Raw genomic sequence first — 17,558 nt, 5'->3', positions numbered from 1 at the left:
ACGGGTAGGTGCCACCACCATCACACTTTAGCAAAACGTTCGAAACACTCTCCTTTTAGTGCAAGCGTTACATAGTTTGCGAAGCGTCCCGATTGGAAAATTCAGTGCCACTGGGTACCAGCGTCCAGCACCATGCCTCATGATGGGCCCAGTATGGCGCTAGTACCAGCGCCTCCCAGCGCTCTTACTGAGACGCTGGAGCGGCAGCGTCCCAGTACTCTGCGCAAAATGGCTTCACAGGGTTATAACGGGTGTGCCAGTTTGCCATAAATAAACAAATATATAATTAAAATAGAGCGTATTCACATTATAAAAAATGAAAATAAAAAATAAAAAACTGCTCTGATGGATTCAAACTCGCCACTCCTGATTCTGAACTCAGCACGCTACCACTACGCCACGCCCGAACATGCTTGAGGGGTTGTAAAATGACTATTTATCCGAACAACGCACCATTCAACTTTATGTTTACAAATACACAGTCAAGACGGACAGATATTCCTTTCCAAATAACAATTGCGTCTTGATTCGACAGTGACGGCTGGCTTCCGGGCCCCGAACGACGTGCGGATATTAGCAAGAGCGCAAAGTTTTTTGAAGCATCCACATCCTAACTCTGAAAAATCTCAAATTAACTGGAGGAGCAGCCACAGATTGTCAGCTGTTACTGCCGATAGTTTTCTGCTTTGATAGTCGGTTCTCGCACTTGCTACTGGTCAACGTGTACAGATGATTGAAATGTTTTCTTCGGTAGATATCCGCGCACACGAGTAATTATTGAGTTTTTTTTTTCGCCCAAGCGATGATGTATTAGTACACATCAGGCGGGCCAGATTACATATTTTCAGTTGTATCGATACCTGCAACTAAGCAACCGCTGAAGGAATGACTAATGCAATCCGCTGAAAAAGTATGCCAGTATATTAGTTCACTAACGCGTACCAAATTACCAACTCAAAATTGCGTGTTCTTACATTCGAGTCGGAGAAGTACCGGCGCCTGCGCTAAGAAGAAAGGTTTCGGTGACAGCCTGCGTTGCTGAAAGCACGACACATCAATCGCCGCTGCTTCTCGTGCGGGGAACGCATACGCGAATATATGGTCGATTTAGGCTCAGGGATGTCTAAACTGTACTTCAAAGTTATTCTTACACTTTAGAATTGTGCCTACCGAAAGGAATAAGCGCTGGCGGTGTGTACACCGACGCGTCCGGCATGATATAGGCCTCGCTGGGACGGGGCACTGTGTTAAGACTGCTCTCGAAGCAGCTGAGTTGCGATGCTTGAAGCTTCTGCACTTAGCTTTGCAACATTTTTAACTGTTACCTAAACTGTACCTTAAGTGAGTGGAAGGTCAATCAATGCCAATAATGCATTTACGGAGAGGTGATGTCGAGCGATAGCCGTTTTTCTGGCCTCCGCCAACAGTATAGAGCCGGCGTGCCAGGGTACAGATATATGCAGTTATATCAAAAAACACCCATAGAAATACCAATACAATCCGCTGAAAACGTATGTCAGGGAGTCAAATCGTGAAGGCGTACCAAATTACCAAGTGAAAACTGCGTGTTTTTACAAATCAGTCAGTGAAGTACCGGCTAAGTGCAGCCGGGAGCTATCGGTGACAGCCAGTGTAGCTGAAGGAGCAACGTTCGATCGGCAGCGCTCCTTGTGCGGACAGAGACACAAGACAAAATTGTTAATTTAGGTTCATGGATGTCTAAACAATACTTTACAGTTATACATAAACTTTAAAGTTGTGTTTACACAAAGCAAGAATCGCCGGTTACATATGTATACATATGTAACCAGCGCTTTCACAACTCCTACAACATTTTTACAACATTTACAACTCTTACCTGAAATAAGCAGAGGGATAAGCATGGCCAGACATACAATCATGCGGTGTGGTGGAATAGAACGACCGCTTGTTTTTCTAGCCTCCACTGGGAAACCTTGCGAAGCAATCGAGAAAGCTCATTTACGTTTCGTCAACTTCGCGGCAAAAACAATTTCCTGTTTCTCTTAGGAGTGGCGTGCAGCTCCAGGCTTACAAACACTGACACTTGGAACCGTTACAGCAATACACGGGTGATGCGAATATGGCCGGTATACGTGGGGGCATATTCAAAGCTATTTACAAAGCAGCTATTTACAAAGGTAATTGCTAACAGAGTTAAAAAAACATTAGAATTCAATCAACCAAAGGAATAAGCAGGATTTCGAACAGGCGACTCAACAATTTACCACAGTCATACTATCAATCAGGTAATGAAGAAATCCTCAGAATATAACCAACCACTATCTATAGCCTTCATAGATTACGAGAAGGCGTTTGATTCAGTAGAAATATTGGCCGTCATGCAGACACTGTGGAATCAGGGCGTAGAAGTATATATAAACAATCTGGAAGAAATCTGCAGGGGATCAACTGCTACCATAGTGCTTCACAAAGAAAGCAACAGAATACCAATCAAGATGGGTGTAAGGCCGGGGGACACTATCTCCCCAATGCTATTTACCACGTGCTTACAGGTTTGCATAAGCCTAGAATGGGAACAGTTAAGGATAAGAGTTAATGGAGAGTACCCTAGTAATCTGCGCTTCGCCGATGACATTGCATTGCTGAGTAACTCAGGGGACAAATTGCAACTCTTGATTACGGAGTTAGACAAGGAGAGCAGAAAGGTGGGTCTTAAAATATTAAGCAGAAAATGATAGTAATGTACAACAACCTTGGAAAAGAGCAGCGCTTCAACATAGGTAATAGTGCACTTCAATTTGTTAAAGAATGTGTCTACTTAGGGCAGGTAATAACCGCAGACCCGAACCGCGAGATTGAAGTGTCTAAAATAATAAGATTGGGGTGGAGCACATTCAGCAAGCACTCTCAAATTATGACAGGTAGACTGCCACTATCCCTCAAGAGAAAGGTATATAACAGCTGTAGCTTGCCGGTACTTAGCTACGGAGCAGAAACCTGGAGACTTACAAAGAGGGTTCAGCTTAAATTGAGGATGACGCAGCGAGCAATGGAAAAAAAATGGTAGGTGTAACCTTAGGAGACAAGAAGAGAGCAGAGTGGATTAGGGGAAAAACAGGAGTTAAGGATATCATGGTTAAAATGAAGAAAAGGAAATGGACATGGGCGGGGCATAGTAGCACACAGACAGGATAACAGCTGGTCATTAATGGTAACTAACTGGATTCCCAGAGAAGGGAAGCGGTTTGGAGGGAGACAGAACTTTAGGTGGGCAATTGATATTACGAAGTTTGTGGGTATAAATTGGCAGCAGCAAGCACAGGACCGGATTAACTGGCGGAACGTGGGAGAGGCCTTTTTCCTGCAGTGGACGTAGTCAGGCTGATGATGAAGATGATGATGATGACGCGGGGACATATGCGAAAATGTGCATTATAATTGCTGCGATACGTACGTGTGCCGCAAAAATTACGTATGCTCGGTATCTGTTGGGGTACCATCTCTTCGTGCCATCAAATCAAGCGTTTTATATTCAACGACACCGAAACATACCACGGCACACGCTACAATAACGTGCACGCTGCGCTGGCAGAAACATTACGTGCTCCAGTACTCACCAGCGGTTGCCAGTGAAAATTCCAGCGCATCACAGTGCGCACCAGCGTGACACAATGAACCAGCGCTTCTACAAGTGCAACATAGCTTTTTTTCAGTGCACCAAGCGAAGTGCCAGTAATTACAAACGTGTACCAGTGTATCCAGCGTGTACCTGAGTCAAAAAACGTACTGACATCATGCTGTTTTGGCAATAGGGGTGATAAGCGCTACAGTCCTAAAATTAAGTATGTAGGCAATTTCTAGTAAAAGATGCACATGCAGAATATATACGTGTTGGTAGAGTACCGCAGACGCGAGCAATAATTGCTTATAAATTGACAATTTCACAAGTATGAACGCTAAACTTTGAGCAATAATGGTGGGTGCTGCAAACGGGGTCGGCCGTTTCAAGTACCCGGAGCCGCTAAAAGCGGACAAACACACAAATGTACAGACAGACAGACAGACAGACAGACAGACTAAAATTTTCGCGTCGAAGGTCCCCAAGAAAGACTATTGTGCTTAAAAAAGGCAGATTCGGGCTGCTCGTTCCTCAGTCATTCGCGATTCAAGACAGCTGCGTCTAGCATGTTGTCGGGAAAGCGCAAGCTGTTGCATTACTTGAGCACTACTTCGAAGAGTATAACGAGTGACACGGTTTCCAATTGTTCCGGGAAGTGCGGTTTTCGGCGGCAGCTTGCATCGGAGGATACAAAGCGCAGCACTCATCGCAGAGGTAATCTCGATAGGCGACAAAGTTCTAACATGCGGGCCGTAAAGTGTTGCCAGATTGTCGGGGAGGTGGCGCGGGGCGACGCAGTGAAAGAGGTGAGAACGAGGCACCAGAATATGGCGGTGAGAATCAAAGCGTACGCCGACCTGCGAACTTCGCCGAAGGCCTTGGCAGCCTTGATGCTTTATGAAGCTTTTTTTAAAGACGATAGTCTTTCTTGGGGACCTTCGACTGAAAAATATCGTTCTGTCTTTCTGTCTTTACACTTGTCTGTTTGTCTGCCCTTAACAATACCTCAAACGGCATCAAACGACCAACCCCATCCGCAGCGCCCACAATTATTGCTCAAATTAGCGTTCATAGTTGTGCGATTGTCAATAAAAAGCAATTCTTGCGCAAATTTGAGGCGCCATTACATAAACTCAATGTTTTGTATGTCTGCCTTTATACTAGAAGAGGCTCACACAAGTAACTTGAAGGACTGTATCGTTTATTGTGCTGCTTTGACAGTGCAACGCGATGCTCAAACAGGTAAGTGTTTCCAACGCTTTGCTACGATGACATGGTGGTGGCACCTGCCTGTCGCTTTGCGTTCTACACCACATCACCTCCAAGACAGGCGCGCATCTTTCTCCGCGGGCGTGCATGCCCTCGTTTTTGGATATAACTGCCAGATGGCGCTCGTTTCTAACGTGCCTCGATGCGCTCGTTTGCCTCCGCTGCACGCTCGACGTCATGGAGGAAGGAAAAAACTCAGGAGAGGCACCGGCTTCACTTATTGTGAAGCCGTGCTGAAGCCGGAAATCGCCTATATTGACTTGGTAAATTCTGCTTGCTTCTTAACATCTGAATGTAAAACAGAAGGCGCGACTCTCTCTCCGGCTCCGAAAACACGTGGGCAGTGAAGAGCACTTGTCGTCATGAACCGAAACTATTGGAATGGGGCTCAACATTCTAAGCCAGCGCAACACAGCGAGTAATATGCGAGTAACAACGAGTAACAGCTCGCCGACCACAAAACAACTACAAGAGAACGGACGCTAGATTCATTGACAACCGCGAGTGTTTTCACGTCATTAATTCAGCATATAATACTGTACAGACAACACAATAGGTCGTGCGCCTTCTAGGGTTGCATTACGCCACGCGGCCGACGCAGCGCCCGGCCACTGTGCCTGTGTATCGCGTGAAACTCACCGGCGTCAGCATTCTGTGACCGTGGTGACATTGAGCACGCTGCAAGTGACACTTGAACATAGTTGCTCTAAGCAACGTTCCTAGAAGTGGCTCTAACGTTGAGATTACAATACTTGGGGCGAGTATATCAAGCTGAACAGAAAAGGTGTTTTATTAGTTATGAGTTTGGCAGTAGCGGTGACCGGCGATAGACGCCCGTTCTGACGTGTTCATCTGCATTTTTCACAGGACTCGGCGGCCGACGGAATCTGGCATCGCAAACATTGGGATTGCGTCATGATCTGAGACGCCCCTGCCCCCACCTGTTATCGGCAGTTTGGCAGTAGCGGTGACCGGCGATAGACGCCCGTTCTGACGTGTTCATCTGCATTTTTCACAGGTTCGTCCCTGTCCTGCCGCTGATACCGGTGGTCCTATTCTCTGGATAGCTGGTTCTGCCGCACTGACGAGCGTGGTACCTTGCAACGCCGGCAACTGCTACATTATTCTTCTTTTGGATGTCCAGGACTCGGCGGCCGACGGAATCTGGCATCGCAAACATTGGGATTGCGTCATGATCTGAGACGCCCCTGCCCCCACCTGTTATCGGCAGTTTGGCAGTAGCGGTGACCGGCGATAGACGCCCGTTCTGACGTGTTCATCTGCATTTTTCACAGGTTTGTCTTCACACATTCACACAGTGTTTTCCTTTTCCTATTTTTCTGCTGGTTGCTGCTGCTGCCAAACTTGTCGTCGTAGTTATGCTTTTCGAGGTGTATGAGAGATGAGTGTTTCTGGGGAGGACATATGCCTTGCTTGCATGCTTACCCTAGAAACTACTGATGCTAAAGTGAAATGCAAAAAGTGTGGTAATTCTTATCACATCGAACAGTGCTCTGGACTGACTGAGCCGCTTGATAAGACGAGAAGTGGCACCAATTCTCGCAAAAACTATGTGTGTTCCACGTGTAAAACTGGTGCGCCATGCGTCGGTGCAGGTGCCGCTGCTGCGGCTCGTCAGGATTTTAACTTTGCTGTTGCTTTTGCGGAGTTAAGCCAAAAACTTGATTTTCTAATGCCACTAAATGAAAAGATGAACAGCATTGAACAGGCAGTGCAAACAATGTCTGATCATTTCGATACCATTCTGAAGCGATTGGACAGCCAAGATAAACAAATTGAGCAGCTCCGTAAGAGAACTGAACAGTTGGAACGAGCAAGGCCTGACGAGGAACTACACCAGATAAACTCTGACTTGAATGACCTGGAAATGCGTAGCAGGAGCCGAAACTTGGAAATTCATGGGAAACTTTTCAACGAGCACGAGAATCTACTCCAAAAGATAAACGAGATAGCCAGGATGATCCAAGTTCCTGAGGTCAGCGATCACGACCTTGAAGCTTATCATCGCCTTCCGGCGAAGGCAAATAAGACCCCCGCCATTATCATACGTTTTCAAAGCCAAAAGCTGAGGGATATGTGGCTGCAGAAAAGGCGATTACTAAAGGAAAAGGATGCAAACATATACTTTTCGGAAAACCTAACGCGCAGGGCAAGAACACTATTGTGGACTGTGAAGCAATGGGCTCGCGATAATGGCTTCCGTTACGTGTGGTATGCAAACGGGAAAATCTTCATCCGCAGGAAAGATGGCGAACCGTCCCATGTTGTCAGGGACGCGAGTCAGCTGGCTAATTACTGTGGTTAGGCACGTCAGCACATAATATGTGAACATCACGTCAAAATGGCTAACAATAGATTCGTGTTGCCTTGCAACATTCGCAGCGTCATGCCTACCGATTGGTTGGGCTCATCAGTGAAATGTTTTCATTTGAATGTACGATCACTGAACAATAAGGCTGATGAACTGCAAATTTTGTTAGACAGTTTTAACCTGTCTTTTGATTTCGTCATGGTATCTGAGTCATGGCTGAGCAGTAGCTTTTGTTTGCCATCATTTTCCACATTTGCCGTCAATCGTAATGTGGGTCGTGGTGGAGGTGTTTGCATTTTCGTTAATAAGAAAATCGAATGTGAATTGATCTCGGAACTTTGTTGCATGTCATCTGCTGTTGAGGTTGTTTCTGTATTGGCAAATAATACCGTTTATTCAGTGTTCTACCGACCACCCAGTGGAGATGTTGACGTATTTTTTGAGTACATTGAATCATATATTTCTTTTACTTCTGCGCATCACTATGATGTCATTATGGGCGGTGATTTTAATATAGACATGATGTCTAATTCTGCCCATGCAATTGATTTTGATGTGCTGTTAAGAAGTTTTGGCTTCAGTATTGTTACTAAGCTTCCTACTCGTATAACTACTAACTCAGAAACACTGATTGACCTGTTTATTACTAATATTAACAATTCTGTTATACATTCAGGGGTAATCTGTTGCGATTTAAGTGACCACATGGGCATTTATTTGTTTTTTCAGAAAAAGCAGCCTAGATCTAAACACACATGTACCCCAATGGTTCAGTACGTCACACCTAATGCTCTTGAAAATTTTCACAGTGAAATGTCACTTATGTCATGGAGTGATGTGTTCAATGAAACTAATGCAGAGGCAGCTTATGAAAAGTTTCTTAGTAAATTCTGCGGTGTTTATAATAGGCACTTTCCGCTAAAAAAGAAACGTACTATGAAAAAGATAAGAAAACCTTGGATATGTAATGAACTTCATACACGCATTAAACAGAAGAATAAACTCTATAACACATACATTGCCTCCAAAAGCACACAGCTGTTTCAAGAGTTTAAAAGCTACAGAAACAAGTTGACCAGTGACATCCGAAATGCCAAAAAGCGATATTATGAAAAACAATTCGAAAATTCATTTCGGCATCCTGATAAACTATGGAAACAAATCCGTTCTTTGGACGCTAATTTCATTGAGGATACGCATTTCGACAAGATCACTCATAAAGGAGAAGATTACACAGGGGAAAAATTAGCTGAGGCATTTAGTTTGTACTTCGCAAGGGATCATTCTACACCACATAACTCACAAGACACCCCTACTGCCAGATGTTCATCTACTCTTTTTCTTGAACCAGTAGGTGAGAGTGAAGTAACGCAAACGTTTCTTGAGCTTTCAAACAGTACGTCATGTGATTTAAACAACATACAAATTCGTCCAGTAAAATATGTCATTGAATTAATCTGTGTGCCGCTTACACATATCTTTAATTTGTGTCTGCAAACCGCTACATTTCCTTCGGCTATGCAAATAGCAAAAGTAATTGTGCTTTACAAAAAGGGAGACAAAAATGACTTTAGCAATTATAGGCCAATTAGTATCCTTCCTGTTTTTTCTAAATGTCTGGAAAAAATCATACTGAAACGCATGGACAAGTTTTTACAATCTAACAATATTATCAATGATTCTCAGTATGGATTTAGAAAAAACCGTTCTACGGAAATTGCTTTGATTCATCAAAAAGAATATATTCTTGATAAATTAGAAAAAAATAAGTTCGTGTTAGGCATTTTTGTAGATTTTACCAAAGCATTTGACTGCATAGTACACAGTATCTTATTTAGAAAATTGGATTTATGTGGTATTAGAGGGCACGCTTTAGATTTAATAAAATCCTATTTATCTCATCGGAAGCAGTACGTTCAAATCAGCAATTTTCAGTCCAAAACGCGTGATATTACAGCCGGTGTGCCACAGGGCAGTATACTTGGGCCTCTTCTCTTTAACATTTATATTAATGATATTGTGAACATTGATGATCAATCCAGGTTTATTATTTATGCGGATGACACTACAATCCTTTTGTCAGCTGATACACACAATGAGCTATCTTCCCGTGGTAACAATGTATTAGGTAAGCTAGAAGTTTGGACAAAGGAAAATGCACTGTCAGTTAATGTAAATAAAACTAAAGCTATAATTTTTAATTCTATTAATAAAAAATCTGATACTTTAGTACATTTGCTGTATAAATCCCAGCCAGTTGAAATTGTCAGGTCAATAAAATCACTAGGAGTTTATTTCACACTACATTTGCAATGGAATGATCATGTCCACAACATTTTATTAAAAGCATCGAGAGCGGTTGGTATACTTTGGCGACATAAATCTGTTTTACCTTTAAAGGCAAAGCTTGCTATATACCACGCTTTATTCCTTTCACACTTGAACTACTGCACGTTAGTGTGGGCGACAACGACTAAAACTAATTTAAGAAAAATTTCATCACTCCATAATAAAATCCTCCGTCTAATTTACAACCTTCCTCACAGACATACAACAGATCACTTGTTTAGTGAACATGAAATCATCAATGTTTATCACCTATACATTTACAGGCTTTTACGCCGCTATAAGATCGAACAAAAAAAACGTTCATTTACTATCACAGATATCGCTTCCATGATACGTTATCAATCAAAGTACCCTCACCGTCATCAACCACCTTGGATGCTTCCTCGTATAAGAACTAACTATGGACAACAAAAAATTACTTATCAGCTACCGTTACAATTAAACAGGTTATATTCATCAGGTGTCAACATAGCAGATATCACCCTTTCTCAACTTCGCCAATATCTTATTAACACTCCTGACAATTAAGACCTTATCTTCAAAGTTCGTAGATAACAACTAGGGAAAACAATAAACAAAAACACAAAGGATGAAAATGCAGTCACCGCTGCATGTAAATAATATGTTTAATGTATTCGTGCTTTACATATTGCGACTTTTGATTTATATTACTATATATGTTTATTGCACTGTGTCTGTGTGGGTTTCTTTTTTTTTCTTGAAGGCTTTATCAATTCTAATTTTGTTGATGTTGTGTATTTTTGTCAGCTGTGGTGTTCTGTTGCCGCCACCGCCACTGCCTTATGTACATAGGGGGGTGAGAACTTAGTCAAGCGGATAATCGCTTTTATTCTCACCCCCTCCATCAACTGTGTATTGGTGGAAATAAACCATTATTATTATTATTATTATTACGCACAAGTAAGTTGTTATTTTTCACATACCGAACATGAAGCTATGTATTTGCACATAGTCCTCATTGCGTCTCGCTGGGCACAACAGTTTTGTCCGTTACTACAAGCAGGAGAACTGCCCAACCATCACCGACCTGCAAATAATTCTGTCGTCGTTCCACTTCGTCATAGTGACCAACGCAATATCGCTTAATGCTTCATCTGCTTCATCCACGTCATCCGCCACACGGCACATGGATATGCACTCATTCTACGAACTGTTCAGGCTTCGTGGTGGACGAAAGGTTTTGTAAGCACTGCTAAAGGTAGAGTAACTGCCAGAACAACACTGTCCCTTCTCGTTCCACCTGAAGTACGAAAATTTACACTCTTAAAGGCAGCCAAGCTTTTCACGCAGCACTCATACTGGTCATTTAGCTTCTTTTGTGCTTCTATCAAGTATTATGGATAAATGAAAAGGCAGGTGGTCACCAGGGGCACTCGCTTCCTTTTGGCAGCGTGGCTATGATTGAATATGTCGTGAGCGTGGTGAAATTGAATACGACACATAGGGAGGTTTTGAATAACGTTCGCAAGTGTTGCAGGCGTTGCTTAAGTTGCTGGTGTCATATGATGTTCAAAACAGCGTTGGCTCTCCTTCCGGAAAAGTCTAGCGAATTTCGCCGTGACCACAAACCGATATGCATAGATTCTACACACAGCCATTCGTGGGCATCGCGCACCTAAGGTCCCTAGATGGTACAAGTTTCCAAGGTAGCGTCACTCACTGTTCTCGAGCCGTCCTCCTCACTCTCTCGATTACTCCTCTTTTTCTCTGCCATCCGCGTCTGTAATTGGTTCATTACTTGCACGTGATCTTGCAAATGGCTGGTGGTGTTATTAATTATTATGCGAAAGGTTCAAAACGAGCACGCATGCGCATATGGCTCCAGCCGGATTCTCGCCGTGACCAAAGACAAAATCGTAGCCAGAACATAAACTGAAGAGGAGGAGCGTTTCGGTGGGCGCTAACTCGACCAAGATTGTTTCGCCATGCTCGTTGAATGCAACATCTGCGTTTTTGAGCAATGCTGAGTTGCCGTAAAAATACAGAAAACGGTTTCTCTCTCTTCAACTTACCTCGTGCTTTCCGAGATGAAGCGCACCATGAAGTGCAACTATGAACCATTTCACGCGAATGCTTTCGTGCAACTCCGTCAACGTACGTCGACGCGTATCTGCGAAGCGAGTTATATTGTCGGTTTTTATTGAAACGCCAGGCGCACGTCTAATGCGCGTCTAGTGCGTGCCAGTTGGTACAAATACTTGTGCGTATGCACGTATACAAAGCAGCTGTAGGTTGTAATCAACGCACCTTCAGAAACATTTCACTCTTGACCAGTTCCCGCTTGAGCCGAAACGCACTGCTTCGAGACACCTCACCAGTAGAACTCTCACTTTTCAGGAAGTTCCCAGCACCGCATCACAATCACTTGGCATCACGATTGTTTAAATGGGCACATTTAAAAAAAACGTCATCGCAGTGCTGCTGGACGAGTGTTCGTACCAGTCTGGTTGTAGTTTTTTCTTGCGTGTGCACAATCCGGTTGTAATCAATCGTCCCAACGTCACGTCCTGTGGTCACTTACAGGATCCAGCAATAAGCACGTTCACTGTGTCAAAGCACGAACAAAACACAATCGGAGAAGTGGACTAGTTAGAACTGGACGAAACACCACGGCCGTGGAACTACGATGTACTAGTACTACGCGAGACGCCATGGCTAGTGGTGTAAAGTATAGAACTGCACAACGTTGCCAGTTGAGTAACTCACATCCCGCATGCTTTTGTGTTGTACCGTTCATGTTCATAAAAGTAACTGTTTATTCTACGACTTATTTCGTTCCATTTTGTTTCATTTACGTCTATTCACCGTAGCAACGGAACCCAAACATTCGCTTTTGGATGAAAGTTTTAAACCTTGTAGGGGGTGCTTGAGGAACATAGGTGAAGAGGAAAGGGAAAGGTGTTGCTACCTTGGAAAACTTGTTTCATCTAGGGACCTTACGTGCACCGCGATCACCGCACGCGATTTCAAATTTTCTGCCGGCGGGCCGCGAACGCGCCAGGTGGCTCGCATTACGACGCATACGCGGAGCCAGCGACAGCACCGCAAGGGCTTGTGGCGGGACATATATAACCTTTACTTCTGCATGCGTGTATGCATACTCTGCGTGATAAAGCTAGTTGATAAACCATATGCTCGCTGGCGTTGCGGCGTTAGCACGGCTCCTCGGCAAGAGCACAAGTGGTGGGCGGACTCGATATTCACCGCGGGCGTCTGTCAATCCAACTGATGAACGCGTGAACTCAGATACAAACTCGTCGATTCCGAGAAGGCCCGAGTTCACCTAGTGACTGGATTTTGATGGTGTCGGTGGGACATGCGCTTTTAGGAACGAAGCTTCTTATAGCAGCACCTTTTCGTTCCCTGTATGTAGTGGGTAACCAGCCCTAACGCTAGTACCAGATGTCGGTATAAAGTAAACGTATAGGAGCAGCACGCACGCACCCTTTAAAATTTAGGAAAAAACCAGAGCATGTTATTGATAAATAAATAAAATATTTGTAGCTGATGAAATAACTTACAGAGACCAGCATTGCTGACTTATTCTTCAATAAATTTTGCCTTGAATATATTTCTTACTTGAAAAATTGTATCAGAAGGACGCACTTTGAACACTAGCTGATCACTTTAAGCGCGTTAAACTTACTGGGTGTAACCTCCTTGATTTTAGAAAGATTTAGTGGGAGCGGGGCTGCAGTGCAGTGAATACAGTGAAGTAGCTTATAGCCATGAACTCGAGGCGGTGAAAGGTGGGATGTAGTCACGAAGAGCAGGCCGTAAAAAGTGGGCGTGTGCTACCTCTCATTTAGTTCTTGGAGTGTCCGCTATATGGTGGTACATATATATGCGGAGTATATTATGAAAAGATGCCAGACAGTGGTACTTGGAGTCTTCACTATATGGACAGACGGACAGACAGACAGATGCACGGATGAATGCAGAGACGGACGCATGGATGGACGCACATACGAATGCATGAACTGACGCATGCACAGCCGGTCACACAGACGGATGCATGGATGGATAAAAGCAAGAACGAACGGTCAGACCAACGCTTCGCCCCACTCTCTATCATTCACCCCGTGGACATGCTGTCATTTTAAAAGCGAAGCATTTCTTAGCAAACTTCGGTGACATTGAGCATATCTATCTATCTATCTATCTATCTATCTATCTATCTATCTATCTATCTATCTATCTATCTATCTATCTATCTATCTATCTATCCATTTATTGAGCCGCCTACGACTTTCGGCTATCCTGGCCGTTTCAATAATGGTATCAATACCAAATTTGGTATGATAGAACATAAATGTAAGGCGAGCATAAATAAGTAGTCATAACTTGAATGTCATGACACGTATGTCATGAACTTCATGATATACATTTCATGGTCTTACTGCTCTTTCAGTGATTTCGTTCACATGACATGTTTTAAAATTGGCGAACACTAGTGACAGACCCTAACGTGTAAATCATGACATGCATGTCTTATGAGTCATGAAATGACTACATGCCACGTTCATGGTACACTCGCAGTCGTTTCGCTAGCTTCGTATATACCAAATTTCGCGTTATGGGACGTGAATGGATGACCAAGCATTATAATTATCAGATGCGTATCACGTAACAACATGACTACATGCAACACTCTTGATGCGCTAGAGGCCGTTTCGCTTGCTTCACACGTACCGAATTCGGTATTACGTCACGCGAATGGATGATATATGTGAACTACCCGTCCAAGCATGATAATCATGACATGCGTGTGATGTATAAACATGACTATGTGCAACGCTCAAGGTGCTAATACACTTCTACATGACCCAGCGCGCGTTCGCGCCGGCATTCGTTTCGTCGAGTCACGCCGGCAATGCCACGCCAGGCGCCGATCTTCTTGACATATGCTAGCAGGCGCGCGCCGCGCTGCGTTGCTTTGACGCATGCGCTTTGAGCGCGCCCTACGTCGCTCCATCACGAAGGTAGACAGAGACAGTGCTGTCTGGGTAAAGTCGTTGGCGCGAAGTGCAGCGTGTCATATTTTGCGCCAGTTGCCGCCGGGCCTCGCCGACAGACGCTGGTCAGCCATGTCACGCCGAGCGAAAGGACAGCGATGGGAGGCCTGCGTTGAGAGCTACGCGGATTGTGTTGCCAGATCTTCCCCCTGCGAAGGCCCTCGGGGCTTGCAGAAGTTTAAGAGGCGTACCAAACGACCAGAGCGTGTCGTAAAAGGAGCGGGCTGTGACGTCGGCGGCTGTAGAAAGATGCCAGTGGAATGAATGGTACTGCCCGGTTTGTTCGCGGTGATGATGCGAGTTTCAGTGTCAATCGAGAGGCGAACTACATTCCCGTACAGGCGCAGAGTGAAGCTCTTATCGTTGCGATGAGCGACTAGGTAGGTGCCGTCGCGGAGGACGGGCGTTAGGCGGTGATGATGAGTCAGAGCCGGGCCAAGAAATCAGTGGGGTCTGACGTTGTAGCACTGAAAGACGGAGCTGCAATAAGTTCACCTGGGAGGCGAAGTGGTTCTCCGTATATGAGCTCTGCTGCTGTGGCATGCATGCCCGGCTTGAAGGTGCCACGAGAACCCAGGATGACAGATGGGGTGGCCTCGAGCCAGTTTGAGTCCGGCTATCACCTAATGGCTGCCTTGAACTGTCGGTGGAAACGTGCAGGGGTGGTAACGGTTGGTATTCAAGCGTTCAAAACTGATAGGCTGTTCGAGTAGCTTGAACAGGTGCGACTCAAACTGTCATCCTTGGGTTGGGGGGGGGGCGCTGAAACGAGCAAGCTAGCCGGTGAAAAAGGGGAGGCGATGTCTTTCGCGATGATTACCTCTAGGGGCCATGCCTCAGGCGATCGAGTGTACCGGTCGATGGCGGTGAGGCAGTAGTGCTTGGATCCAACTGGGGGAGAGGGTTCAATAATGTCGAGGTGAACATGCTCGAACCAACCAGAGGGCTGAGGGAACATTCTGAGTGGCGACGTGACGTACCTAGTGATTTGAGCGCTGATGATGATGATGATGATATATGGTGTTTTTTGGCGCAAGGGCCATTTGATGGCCAAAGAGCGCCAGTTCATGCGACAAGGAATGTGGACAATGATTGTGATTAGCGGCTGTATAAGGGCCATAAAATTCCTCGCGGTAAGGCGGGTAAAAACATACAAGTAATAAAATCATGACCATGCCGTGAAAGGTGTGTGTGGTGTGAATAGATTACAAAAGTTGGTGATAACAAAAAACGATGCTGTATATGTATGGCATTAGCACAAGTGCCTCACTGGTTCATACCCTTACGTGCAAGGGCCGTGAGGCAAGTGCTTTCCTGTGTAGCCACCGCAGCAAAAACCTCCCTGGAGAGGTCGAGCTACGGGATGCCCGGTTATATGATATGAAAATTACGAATTTCTTTTAAAAACGCTAACAATGATTTATGACTAAAAAGCGGTTCCCTACCAACGAACATTGCAGGGTGTAAAGGTATATGTTGTCGGTAAGGTAATGGAAAATGCTGTTTTCTTATAGTTTCTAAGTGTTTACACTGGATTAACACGTGAAGGACGGTCAATGGTTCACCGCATCTGTCACACAATGGTGGGTCGCCACCAGACAAAAGATATGTGTGTGTCGTGTATATGTGTCCTATCCTGAGTCTCGTTAGTATAACCTCTGTATGACGCGATTTTGATACTGGCAGCCAATGACCAAGGTGTGGCTTGAAAACGTGTAGTTTGTATTGTGTGTGTGTATCCCACTTGCTCTGCCAGTAGTCCCTGAGTTTTCGTTTGAGAGACGGCTTAAGATCAAGGGCCGGGATTGATGTGGGTGTAATGGCGGTGCTTTCGTGGGCGGATGCAGCAAGCTGATCCGCCATCACGTTGCCTTGAATCTCACGGTGCCCTGGCACCCAGCACACTACAACACGTTGGTTGAGTGTGTAGAGTGTGCATAAAATAGAGTAAAGTGAGACGAGGACAGGGTTTTTTTGTTTTTTAAGACTGTGCAGAGCCGTTACAACACTGAGAGAGTCTGTATAAAATACTGCTTTTTGTATTTGTAGTTGTTTGATGTGTTTAGCTGCCACAAGTATCGCGTAAGCTTCTGCTGTGAAGATACTTGTGCTTGGATGTAGAGGGCCAGCATCCGAAAAGGATGGGCCGAAAGCAGCGTAGGACACAGAGGAGTTGGACTTAGAGGCATCTGTAAAAAACCTCAGGACGTGTGTATTTGTGTTGAAGTTCCAGGAAGTATGTTCGGATATGGGCAATAGGCGCATGTTTTGTAACTTCTAGGAACGACACATCACAGTCTATAATCTGCCACTGCCACGGTGGCGGGTATACTACAGGAGCCATTAAACTGTGTTCAAGTGACATTCCAGTTTCTTCAGCTAGACCCTTCAGGCGTACTAAAAAGGGCTGCCTCATTGAAGGCCTGTTTTGGAACAGAATGGAGCTCGACAGATCATTAATAGTAGAGTAAGAGGGGTGCTTCTTGTCTGCTTTCACCTTAAGGAAGTATACAAAGGACATGTAAGTTCTCTGCAGATGAAGCGACCACTCATTTGACTCAACATAAAGGCTTTCTACGGGGCTGGTGCGAAAAGCACCGGTAGAAAGGCGGATGCCCAAATGGTGCACAGAGTCCAGCATCTTCAAAGCACTTTGAGTCGCAGACTGATAAACAACGGCCCCATAATCTAAGCGGGTGTGAATGAGGCTTCTATTCAGGTTGATGAGACATTGCCTGTCACTACCCCACGTAGTACGTGACAACACTTTTATAACATTCATGGCTTTTAAACATTTTGTTTTTAGATACTTGACGTGCGGTACGAAGGTCAACTTGTTGTCCAAGATTAAGCCTAGGAATTTATGCTCCGCATTGACAGACAGACGTTGACCGTTCAGTTAATGTCAGGTTCCGAATGCATGCCTCTCTTTTGAGAGAACAAGACACAGGTGCTTTTTTGTGGGTTAAGT

At 44.7% G+C, this 17,558-nt stretch overlaps 1 protein-coding gene and 1 long non-coding RNA gene across 2 annotated transcripts in view; one reads left to right on the top strand and one right to left on the bottom strand.

The window, feature by feature from the left end:
• LOC142768374 (uncharacterized) overlaps positions 1-17,558 on the bottom strand; it is a 410,323-nt gene that overhangs the window by 186,669 nt on the left and 206,096 nt on the right. The gene's annotated exons all lie outside the window — the stretch shown is intronic.
• LOC142769381 (uncharacterized) lies at positions 5,666-9,434 on the top strand. Its single transcript, XR_012885811.1, has 2 exons — positions 5,666-5,888; positions 6,015-9,434. It is a non-coding gene; the product is annotated as an uncharacterized LOC142769381 (long non-coding RNA).

This window comes from Rhipicephalus microplus, chromosome 8 (genome assembly GCF_043290135.1).
Source record: "Rhipicephalus microplus isolate Deutch F79 chromosome 8, USDA_Rmic, whole genome shotgun sequence".
Lineage (NCBI taxonomy): Eukaryota > Metazoa > Arthropoda > Arachnida > Ixodida > Ixodidae > Rhipicephalus > Rhipicephalus microplus.
This window is presented reverse-complemented; position numbering and strand designations above follow the sequence as displayed.